Source organism: Tamandua tetradactyla, chromosome 22 (assembly GCF_023851605.1).
Source record: "Tamandua tetradactyla isolate mTamTet1 chromosome 22, mTamTet1.pri, whole genome shotgun sequence".
Lineage (NCBI taxonomy): Eukaryota > Metazoa > Chordata > Mammalia > Pilosa > Myrmecophagidae > Tamandua > Tamandua tetradactyla.
Genome location: NC_135348.1, coordinates 41,605,735 through 41,617,974, shown reverse-complemented (window position 1 = coordinate 41,617,974; position 12,240 = coordinate 41,605,735).

Sequence of the window (12,240 nt, the reverse complement as noted above, 5' to 3'; positions counted from 1 at the left end):
TGCAATTATAAATAATGCTGCTATAAACATTGGTGTGCAAATGTCCATTTGTGTCTTTGCCCTTAAGTCCTCTGAGTAGATACCTAGCAATAGTATTGCTGGGTCACATGACAATTCTATATTCAGCTTTTTGAGAAAACCGCCAAACTGCCCTCCACAGTGGTTGCACCATTTGACATTCCCACCAACAGTGGATAAGTGTGCCTCTTTCTCCACATCCTCTCCAGCACTTGTCATTTTCTGTTTTGTTGATAATGGCCATTCTGGTGGGTGTGAGATGATATCTCATTGTGGTTTTGATTTGCATTTCTCTAATGGCCAGGGACATTGAGCATCTCTTCATGTGCCTTTTGGCCATTTGTATTTCCTCTCCTGAGAAGTGTCTGTTCAAGTCTTTTTCCCATTTTGTAATTGGATTGGCTGTCTTTTTGTTGTTGAGTTGAACAATTTCTTTATAAATTCTGGATACTAGACCTTTATCTGCTATGTCATTTCCAAATATTGTCTCCTAATGTGTAGGCTGTCTTTTTACTTTCTTGATGAAGTTCTTTGATGCACAAAAGTGTTTAATTTTGAGGAGCTCCCATTTATTTATTTCTTTCTTCAGTGCTCTTGCTTTAGGTATAAGGTCCATAAAAACGCCTCCAGTTATAAGATTCATAAGATATCTCCCTACATTTTCCTCTAAATGTTTTATGGTCTTAGACCTAATGTTTAGATCTTTGATCCATTTTGAGTTAACTTTTGTATAGGGTGTGAGATACAGTTCCTCTTTCATTCTTTTGTATATAGATATCCAGTTCTCTAGGCACCATTTATTGAAATGACTGTTCTGTCCCAGGTGAGTTGGCTTGACTGCCTAATCAAAGATCAAAAGTCCATAGATGAGAGGGTCTATATCTGAGCACTCTATTCGATTCCATTGGTTGATATATCGATCTTTATGCCAGTACCATGCTGTTTTGACAACTGTGGCTTCATAATATGCCTTAAAGTCCGGCAGCATGAGACCTCCAGCTTCGTTTTTTTTCCTCAAGATACTTTCAGCAATTCAGGGCACCCTGCCCTTCCAGATAAATTTGCTTATTGGTTTTTCTATTTCTGAGAAATAAGTTGTTGGGATTTTGATTGGTATTGCATTGAAGCTGTAAATCAATTTAGGGAAAATTGACAGCTTAACTATATTTAGTCTTCCAATCCATGAACACAGTATGCCCTTCCATCTATTTAGGTCTTCCATGATTTCTTTTAACAGCTTCTTGTAGTTTTCTTTGTATACGTCTTTTGTCTCTTTAGTTCAATTTATTCCCAAGTATTTTATTCTTTTACTTGCAATTGTAAATGGAATTCGTTTCTTGATTTCCCCCTCAGCTTGTTCATTGCTAGTGTATAGAAACACTACAGATTTTTGAATGTTGATCTTGTAACCTGCCACTTTGCTGTACTCGTTTATTAGCTCTAGTAGTTTTGCTGTGGATTTTTCAGGGATTTGACGTATAGTATCATATCATCTGTAAACAGTGATAGTTTTACTTCTTCCTTTCCAATTTTGATGCTTTGTATTTCTTTTTCTTGCCTAATTGCTCTGGCTAGAATTTCCAACACGATGTTGAATAACAGTGGTGATAGTGGACATCCTTGTCTTGTTCCTGATCTTAGGGGGAAAGTTTTCAATTTTTCCCCATTGAGGATGATATTAGCTGTGGGTTTTTCATCTATTCCCTTTATCATTTTAAGGAAGTTCCCTTGTATTCCTATCCTTTGAAGTGTTTTCAACAGGAAAGGATGTTGAATCTTGTCAAATGCCTTCTCTGCATCGATTGAGATGATCACGTGATTTTTCTGCTTTGGTTTGTTGATATGGTGCATTACATTAATTGATTTTCTTATGTTGAAACATCCTTGCATACCGGGGATGAATCCTACTTGGTCATGATGTATAATTCTTTTAATGTGTTGCTGGATTCGATTTGCTAGAATTTTGTTGCAGACTTTTGCATCTATATTCATTAGAGAGATTGGTCTGTAGTTTTCTTTTTTTGTAATATCTTTGCCTGGTTTTGGTATGAGGGTGATGTTGGCTTCATAGAATGAATTAGGTAGCTTTCCCTCCACTTCAATTTTTTTGAAGAGTTTGAGCAGGGTTGGTACTAATTCTTTCTGCAATGTTTGGTAGAATTCACATGTGAAGCAGGCTGGTCCTGGACTTTTCTTTTTGGGAAGCTTTTTAATGACTGATTCAATTTCTTTACTTGTGATTTGTTTGTTGAGGTCATCTATTTCTTCTTGAGTCAAAGTTGGTTGTTCATGCCTTTCTAGGAACTTGTCCATTTCATCTACATTGTTGTATTTATTAATATAAAGTTGTTCATAGTATCCTGTTATTACCTCCTTTATTTCTGTGGGGTCAGTGGTTATGTCTCCTCTTCCATTTCTGATCTTATTTATTTGCATCCTCTCTCTTCTTCTTTTTGTCAATCTTGATAGGGGCCCATCAATCTTATTGATTTTCTCATAGAACCAACTTACGGTTTTATTGATTTTCTCAATTGTTTTCATGTTCTCAATTTCATTTATTTCTGCTCTAATCTTTGTTATTTCTTTCCTTTTGCTTGCTTTGGGGTTAGTTTGCTGTTCTTTCTCCAGTTCTTCCAAGTGGACAGTTAATTCCCTAATTTTTGCCCTTTCTTCTTTTCTGATATAGGCATTTAGGGCAATAAATTTCCCTCTTAGCACTGCCTTTGCTGCGTCCCATAAGTTTTGATATGTTGTGTTTTCATTTTCATTCGCCTCGAGATATTTACTGATTTCTCTTGTAATTTCTTCCTTGACCCACTGGTTGTTTAAGAATGTGTTGTTGAGCCTCCATGTATTTGTGAATTTTCTGGCACTCTGCCTATTATTGATTTCCAATTTCATTCCTTTATGATCCGAGAAAGTGTTGTGTATGATTTCAATCTTTTTAAATTTGTTGAGACTTGCTTTGTGACCCAGCATATGGTCTATCTTTGAGAATGATCCATGAGCACTTGAGAAAAAGGTGTATCCTGCTGTTGTGGGATGTAATGTCCTATAAATGTCTGTTAAGTCTAGCTCATTTATTGTAATATTCAAATTCTCTGTTTCTTTATTGATACTCTGTCTAGATGTTTTGTCCGCTGATGAGAGTGGGGAATTGAAGTCTCCAACTATTATGGTAGATGTGTCTATTTCCCTTTTCAGTATTTGCAGTGTTTGCCTCACATATTTTGGGGCATTCTTGTTTGGTGCATAAATATTTATGATTATTATGTCTTCTTGTTGAATTGTTCCTTTTATTAGTAGATATTATCCTTCTTTGTCTCTTTTAACTGTTTTACATTTGAAGTCTAATTTGTTGGATATTAATATAGCTACTCCTGCTCTTTTCTGGTTGTTATTTGCATGAAATATCTTTTCCCAACCTTTCACTTTCAACCTATGTTTATCTTTGGGTCTAAGATGTGTTTCCTGTAGTCAGCATATGGAAGGATCCTGTTTTTTAATCCATTCTGCCAGTCTATGTCTTTTGATTGGGGAGTTCAATCCATTAAAATTTAGTGTTATTACTGTTTGGGTAGTACTTTCCTCTACCATTTTGCCTTTTGTATATTATATATCATATCTAATTTTCCTTCTTTCTACACTATTCTCCATACCTCTCTCTTCCGTCTTTTCATATCTGTTTCTAGTGCTCCCTTTAGTATTTCCTGCAGAGCTGGTCTCTTGGTCACAGATTCTCTCAGTGACTTTTTGTCTGAAAATGTTTTAATTTCTCCCTCATTTTTGAAGGACAATTTTGCTGGATATAGAATTCTTGGTTGCCAGTTTTTCTCTTTTAGTAATTTAAATCTATCATCCCACTGTCTTCTTGCCTCCATGGTTTCTGCTGAGAAATCTGCACATAGTCTTATTGGGTTTCCCTTGTATGTGATGGATTGCTTTTCTCTTGCTGCTTTCAAGATCCTCTCTTTCTCTTTGACCTCTGACATTCTGACTAGTAAGTGTCTTGGAGAACGTCTATTTGGATCTATTCTCTTTGGGGTGCTCTGCACTTCTTGGATCCTTAATTTTAGGTCTTTCCTAAGAGTTGGGAAATTTTCAGTGATAATTTCTTCCATTAGTTTTTCTCCTCCTTTTCCCTTCTCTTCTCCTTCCAGGACACCCACAACACATATATTTGTGTGCTTCATATTATCATTCAATTCCATGAGTCCCTGCTCATATTTTTCCATTCTTTTCCCTATAGTTTCTGTTTCTTTTTGGATTTCAGATGTTCCATCCTCCAGTTCACTAATCCTAACCTCTGTCTCTTGAAATCTACCATTGTAGGTTTCCATTGTTTTTTTCATCTCTTCTACTGTATCTTTCATTCCCATAAGTTCTGTGATTTGTTTTTTCAGACTTTCCATTTCTTCTTTTTGTTCATTCATTGCCTTCTTCATGTCCTCCCTCAATTCACTGATTTGGTTTTTGATGAGGTTTTCATTTCTGTTCGTATATTCTGAATTAGTTGTTTCAGCTCCTGTATCTCATTTGACCTATTGGTTTGTTCCTTTGACTGGGCCATATCTTCAATTTTCCTGGTATGATTTATTATTTTTGCTGGCATCTAGACATTTAATTACCTTAATTAGTTTATTCTGGAGATTGCTTTTACTTATCTTACCTAGGGTTTTCTTGCTAGATGAGTTTGTTGTCAATCTGTTCTTTGACCTTCAGTTCAACTTTTTCTGGGCCTTTAGCTTAAGTTTTGTTTAACAGAGGGTAATTTTTCAGTTCTTGTTTTCTTGTTTCTTGTCCTGCTTGTAAGGTGCTTTTTCCCTCCCCCCTCCCCCTTAGGAGGGTCTACATAGGTATTACAGACTCCAGCCGGGTTTTCCCGGATGAAACTGGCCTCCTATCGGGGGAAGGAGTCACCTGCATCAGTTTTCCCTGAGTGTGAGACCCAGCAGGTTGAAAGACTTTCCTGTGAAGTCTCTGGGCTCTGTTTTTCTTATCCTGCCCAGTATGTGGTGCTTGTCTGTCTGCGGGTCCCACCAGCAAAATATGTTGTGGCTCCTTTAACTTTGGAAGGCTCTCCCTGCTGGGGGCATGGTAGAAACAGAGGAGAGGTTGTAGGCTGGTTTTAATGGCTTCAAATTGCCAAGCCCTGGGGTCTGAATTCCTTGAGAGAGGGATTCCACCTGAGTTGCGTTTCACCCCTCCCCTGGGGAAGGCTCAGGTGGGAGACAGCCCTGAAAACCGTCCATTTCTGTGTATGCCTGGGGCAGTTGCAGCCTGTGTAGTCCTACCGCTGAATCCAGAGGCAGCCAAGCCTCCATAAAAACAGCCACAAAAGCCTCCATTTCGTCCCCTTTCCTCTTTTTCAGTTAGCCCAATAGGTGACCTCCACCTTGACCAGTTTTGCCTGAGCTGGGGGCCTATTTTTAGTAGTCATAATTTGTTTATTAATGCCGCAATTGGTGTCTGGTTGTACTCAATCCCTGCTACTGTTAGAGTCTCTTTCCTTTCCCTCTGGGAAGCCGCCTGTGGGGGAGGGGCGCCAGGCGCCGGCCGCCGCAGCTTGGGGAACTCATGGTTCCGGAGACTCGCAGCCAGTCCATATTGGGGTATGCTGTGTGTCCGGTCACTATTGTGGCTCCAGGAGCTGTTCTGTACTGTTTCTGGTTATTTAGTAGTTGTTCTGGAGGATGAACTAAAACACGCACATTGCTAAGCTTCCATCTTGGCCCCCACAATTCCCAGGCTGACATTTTTTAAGTGCTGAAAGAAAACTCACCTGCAGCCAAGAATTCTAGAGCCAGCAAGATTATCCTTCCAAAATTACAAAGAAACTATGACATTCTCAGATAAAATCAAAGGGAATTTGTTGTTAGTAGATCTGCATTACAAAAATTGCTAAAGGGAGTAGTACTTCAGATTGAAATGAAAGACACTGGACAGTAACTTGAGGTCAGAGAAAGAAATAACTACACTAAAGGTAAATATAAAAGGCAGCATTGTATTTCTATCAAATCCTTTTTTATCTATATGATTTTTTAATTCATAAAAATTGTATAAATTTATGCTAATGTACAAAAGGTATAATGATGTAATTTCTGACAATAACAGCATAAAGTGTTGGGGCTGAGTTGTATAGGAGCAGAGATTTTGTAGGCTATGGAAGATGTTGGTGTGTATTCAAACTAGATTGTTATAAAATTGGGATCTTAATTAAAATCAACAGAGTCACCACTAAGAATAATCTAAAAATAAACATGCAAAAGAATGAGAAGAAAATGCAAAGAACAAAAAACTCACTCAAACGCAAAATAAGGCAGTAATGGAGGAAATGAGGAACAAGAAGGTATACAGCAGAGAGGGAAAAAAATATCAAAACAACAGAAGTAAGTTTTGCTTATGAATAACTACTTAAAAGTAAATGGGTTAAACTCTCCAATCAAAAAGCAGAGACTAGCAGAAAGAAAAAAAAAAGAAAGACCCGACTATATTTTATTCATAAAAGATTCAATTTAGATCAAAGACAAAAATAGGTTGAAAATGAAGGAAAGAAATTGAGCAATTTCCAAATAGTAACAGAGAGAACAGGGATGGCGACATATTAGATAAAATGACCTTGAAGTCAAAAATTATGATAAGAGCCAAAGAAGATCATTAAATATTTATAAAAGGGTCCATTAATCAAGAAAAAGTAGCAATTATAAACATGTACACACCAAACAATGGGGTCCCCAAATATATGACACAAACATTGACAGAATTATAGATAGAAATAGACAGTTTCACAAAAATTGTTGGAGACATTACTACTCTTATTTTAACAATGGATAGAGCAGCTACACAGAAAATAAAGAGGACTTGAGCAGCACTATAAACCAGTGACTACTATCAGAAAATATAGAAAGTTCAAACAAGCAAAAGCAGAATACACAGTCTGTTCAAATGCACATTGAAATGCACTAGGATAGATCATCTGTTAGGCCACAAAATAAGTTTCAATAAATTTAAAAAGATTGAAATCATGCAATGTACATATTCAAAACACAATAGAATTGGGCCAGAAATCAATAACAGAGGTAGATCTGGATATTTCACAAATATGTAGAAATGACCTGTACACTCCTAAACAATGAATCAAACAAAGAAAAAATTGCAAGGGAGATTAGAACATGTTTAGAGACAAATGAAACTAAAACTGTGGTATACAACAAAAGCAGTACTAAGAGAGATATTTATAGCTGCAAATGTCCAGATTAAATGAAAAAAAAAGATCTTAAATCAATAACCTAATTTTACACCTTAAGGAACTAGAAGAAGAACAAACTAAACCCAAAGTGAGCGAAAGGAAGGAAAAAATAAGACTAGAACAGATGTAAATGAAGTAAAGAATAGAAAAACACTAGAGAGGATCAATGAAACCAATATTGGTACTCTGAAAATATCAAATAAACTGACAAACCTATAGCAGCCTAACAAAGGAAATAGAGAAAAAGAAATAATCAAAAATCAGAAGTGAAAGTGCGGTATTACTACTGATCTTAAAGAAACAAAGTTTGCAAGAGTATACTGTAAACACTCATATGCCAAAGAATCAGATAATCTATATGAAATGGACAAATACCTAGAAACACATAAATTGCCTAAACTGACTCAAAGAGAAACAGAAAATCTCAGGAGACCTATAAGAAAGAAATTGAATTGGTGATAGAAACCTCTCCAGAAAGAAAAGTCCAGGACCTGACAGCTTCATTGGAGAATACTACCAAATATTTCATGAAGAATTCAAACCAATCCCTCTCAGCCTCTTGCAAAATGTTGAGGAGGGAATGCATCCTAATTCACTCTATAAGGCCATTATTAACCTGATATTAAAGTGAGACAAAGACATCATCAAAAAAGAAAATGCAGACAATATTAGTTATGACTATAGTTTCAAAAATCATCAACAAAATGTTAGCCAATCTAGCAGCTTCTTAAAAAGATTATGTAGCATGACCAAGTGGGATTTATCCCAGGAGTGTAAAGGTGGTTCCAAAGAAGAAAATTGGACATGTATATGCCACATTAATAGACCAAAAGAGGAATACCACATGATCATTTCAATTAATACAGAAAACAATATTAGACAAAATACAGCATCCTTTCATGAAAAAGAAAATAACACTCAAAACTAGGAGTAGAAGGAAAGCTCCTCAACATGATAAAGGACACATAAAATACCACAGCTAATATCATTGTCGGTGGTGAAAGATATTCCCCTAAGGTCAGGGGCCAGACAGTGATATCCACTACTTCCAACACTGTACTGGAAATTCTAGCCAGAGGCTGGAGGAATTAATCAAAAAAAATAAATAAATAGAAGCTACTGTAGCTAATAAACAACTTCGGCAAGATTGCCACGCATAAAATCAACACACAAAAGTCAGTTGTGTTTCCATTATCGGCATGAACAATGAGAATGGGGATTTTTTTTTTAATTCCATTTATAACAACATCCAACATAATGAAATACTCAGGAAGAAATTTAACCAAGAAGTTGAAAGCTTGCACACTGAAAACCACAACTCATTGCTGAAATAAAAGACCTAAATAAGTGAAAAGATGGCTCATCTTCATGGATTGGAGGATCCAATACTGTTAAGAGGGCAAAAATCCTCAGTCATCTATAGATTCAAAGCAATTCCCATCAAACTTGCAGCAACCTTTTTTGTAAATACGGAAAAGGCAAACTTCTTATTCATATGGAATTGCAAAGGGCCTCAAATAGCCAAATTAATTATTAAAAAAGGAAAACAAAATTAGAGGACTCACACTTCTCAATTTCAAAATTCATCACAAAGCTACTGTAATCAAAAGAGTGCGGTACTCATATAAGGAAAGAGACACAAACAATGGAATATAATCTAAAGTCCAGAAGTAAACTGATACATCTACGGAAAATTGAATTTTGACAAGAAATACAAGAACATTTAATGGGGAAAAATAGTGACTTTAAAACCAGTACTAAAATTTGATGCCTCCTGTGTTAGTTTCTTTGGCTGCATAAGCAAATACCATGCAATGGGTTGGCTGAAACAATGGGAACTTATGAACTCATGGTTTTGAGGCTAAAAGAAAGTCAACATCAAGGTGTCACTGAGGCAATGCTTTCTTCCTGAAGCCTGGCATTCTGGTGCTGGTCGCTGCAATCCTTTGTCCTGGCTCCTCTGTCAGATGGGAATGCACATGGCAGCCTTTCCTGGCCTCTCCATTCTCTTCTGACTTCTGTTGAATTTCAGCTTCTTGCTTTCCATGGCTTTTTTTCTGTGTATGAATTTCTTTCTGCTTATAAAAGGCCCCAATAGTAAGAGTAAGACCCATCCTGATGAGGTGCGTCACACTTTAACTGAATAACCTCCTTAAAAAGTCCTACTTGCAGGGTGCACGGGTAATTCAGTGGTTAGGATGCCTACCTTCTATGCGGGAGACCCAGACTTGATTCCCAGACCTTGCACCCCCCCCCCCCCAAAAAAAGTCCTACTTGCAATGGGTTCACACCTTCAGGAAAGGATTAAGTTTAAGAACTGTTTTTCGGAGGTATGTTTAAGTAGCAATATGATAGAATACTTTGGATTAGGCTAGGGAAAGTTTTTAAGGAAAGAGTGTATAATAGAAAGCAGTCTTATGTACCGTGGCCAGAGCGATTAAATAGAACCGAAGGTCAACTTCTCCCTCAGACCACAAAATACAGAACGATGATCTCAAAATTTTATTGCCTGTGGTTTGTAAAAAAGAAGCTCATTGAAGGCACTTATCAGGCAATTTGCAAATGCAAGCAAATATTATTGTTTTGCTCTTTACATCTACAGCAAAACTTTGCTAATTCTGTAGGCAAATTAGGTCATTCCTTTTAGTCTGGTTTCTTCTGTTGCAAGAGATCCCTGCTGATGGGATGGTCTGTGTTGTTTTTATAGGAGAGTCTCAGCATTCCTTTCCACCCATCAGTAACTGAGGACATTTCCTGTACATGCCACCACATCACATTTAGTCCTCTCATCATACATACACAGGACCCTGGCCTCAGCAACACCAACTTCTGCTCTTTCACATGGAGCCTTGAGAAATACAGAGTTCTCCTCTAACTCAGTTATCTCCTCTGAGCTAACAACAAAACTGACTGGGCTGTAGGCAAGATGGTCTTTTCCTCTCAGGTACCCCCATGTCAGTGTTGCTTTAACCCTGCTCACGGGCAACGGTAATAGGCCTCCTGTAGAACTCTCTAGACCCCATCCAAGAACCGGTCCTTCAGTTATGTGCCCCCCGAACTTCAGGGCACAGGACATAAGACAGGTTGCCACACCCAGGACCCCAGGACATTTTTTGCAAAAGCTCTTTCTTCCTACCCCCTTTGAAAGCACAGTGCGAGTTTTGACCTGCAGATTCTGACGTTCAGTAAGAGTGCACAGGGCAGATGGGGACAAAATATTAGTTGACCTTTTTTGGAGGCATCTTCAGTCCTTAAAGTGATTCTGCAAGAGGCTTCATCAAGCAATGGAAAAACAAATAACTCCCTCTTCTTCTCCCTACTGGAAAAGGAGGGAATCAGCCCTCACATTAAGCATCCTTCTCTGCAGAGAGATAACTACTTCAATTCTCAGTCCTCTAATCCTAAGGACTAGTGTAGATGGTGACACTGGTGGGGACTAGTGGTAGAACTGGGTTAACACAGGCATTTCCTAGGGAGATGGCTTGTCTCAACTACCATTAGCTTTCTTAAGAATTTGGGCAATCAACCAAATGTGTCCTTGAACAGAGTTGCAATTCTTGTACAGAAAAGAGCCCTTCTTGATATGAGATCACCGTCATTTTATAAATATTGAGGGAAAAGTGACAGCACTGTTAATAATTCAGCCTATAATAAATTCAAGAAATATATCTAGTATTCTTTATTCAGGAATGGAAATTCCAAATAATAAATTATCTTTTTCTTCAAAATCCCAATATATTTTTATCTGATCAATGCTTCATCCTTCCAAGTAAACTGAATATAAACTTTTCATCCTTTATTTAAGATCCTACCTTCTTTTAAAACCTAAAATAAAGCAAAAGATTTGAACTGAAGTTCTTTTGCCCTCCTCAAACAAGAAATCCATTTTAAAAACCTTAATTAGTTTCTTTTCAATGGTTTTAATTTACTGTAGTCACTAAAATCTATGTAATCTTTGTATACATCTAGGTATGTCTAAAGATAAAAATAGGCTGAGGGCTTTATTTGCATTACCATATTATTTAGCCAAGATTTCTAAGGACTAAAGTGAGGCCCTAAAACTGTCATTTCATGTTTATTCTTTACAGTCCATAAGATTGAAATATCCCATTTATAAAATTACTTGATAAAGTCCCAATTATGGAAAATACATTTTAATTATTAAATTAAGTTGGAAATAAGAGACGTTCTTCCTGCATTCCATTTCCAAAGGAATGGGTACCCTATAAACCTAATAATTGACAGGCTGGTATGCCTTTGTTTTCTCACCAGTGATCCTCAGTATCAGCTCCAAAGGCCCCAATCCAAGGAACACCTTTCCAATCACATATATGTGAAATGGAATTGTGCTATAAGTAGGCTGCCACTGTCATAGAATCCATGATTTAAGCACATTGTGAATGGCGTGCAGCCTGGAAGCCATGCTCAATCTTTAAAAACAAAATTCTATAGTTAATGAAGGCAGGCAAAAGAAAATAGAGATTTGAATTAGAAAGGAGTCAATGTCAAGCTAGTAATAAAACTATTGGTCAATTCTAAGGATAAGGGAAAGTGAGTTTACTTATTTATTTCTATGTCAGCATGTCTCTATAAGCATCTAACATGTTGAGAGTGTCATAATTGATATGTGAAAAGAGCAATCTCTAAATTATATCAAATTGGTCAATAATGCCAATTCCCATGCCTCAGGTAAACCTCTGCAGTAAAAGTAAGAAGAGTAAATAAAGACAAGAAGGGCAGGACAGGAGAAAAGCTTAAGGCAGGAGTTTGTGAACTCTAGGCTGAGGGATTTGAAGTGCAGGTAGCAGATGGTAGTGGAAAGTCTCATGACTTTACTTACACAGTAAATTATGAGGTAGATAGGTCTCTTGATTTAGAGATAAAGAAATTGAGGTTTGTAAAAGTTTAGATATATCGTCAAGGTCAAAATCCTGGTAAGTGAAGGATTCAAGAATCTGACTAACTCGGAAAGT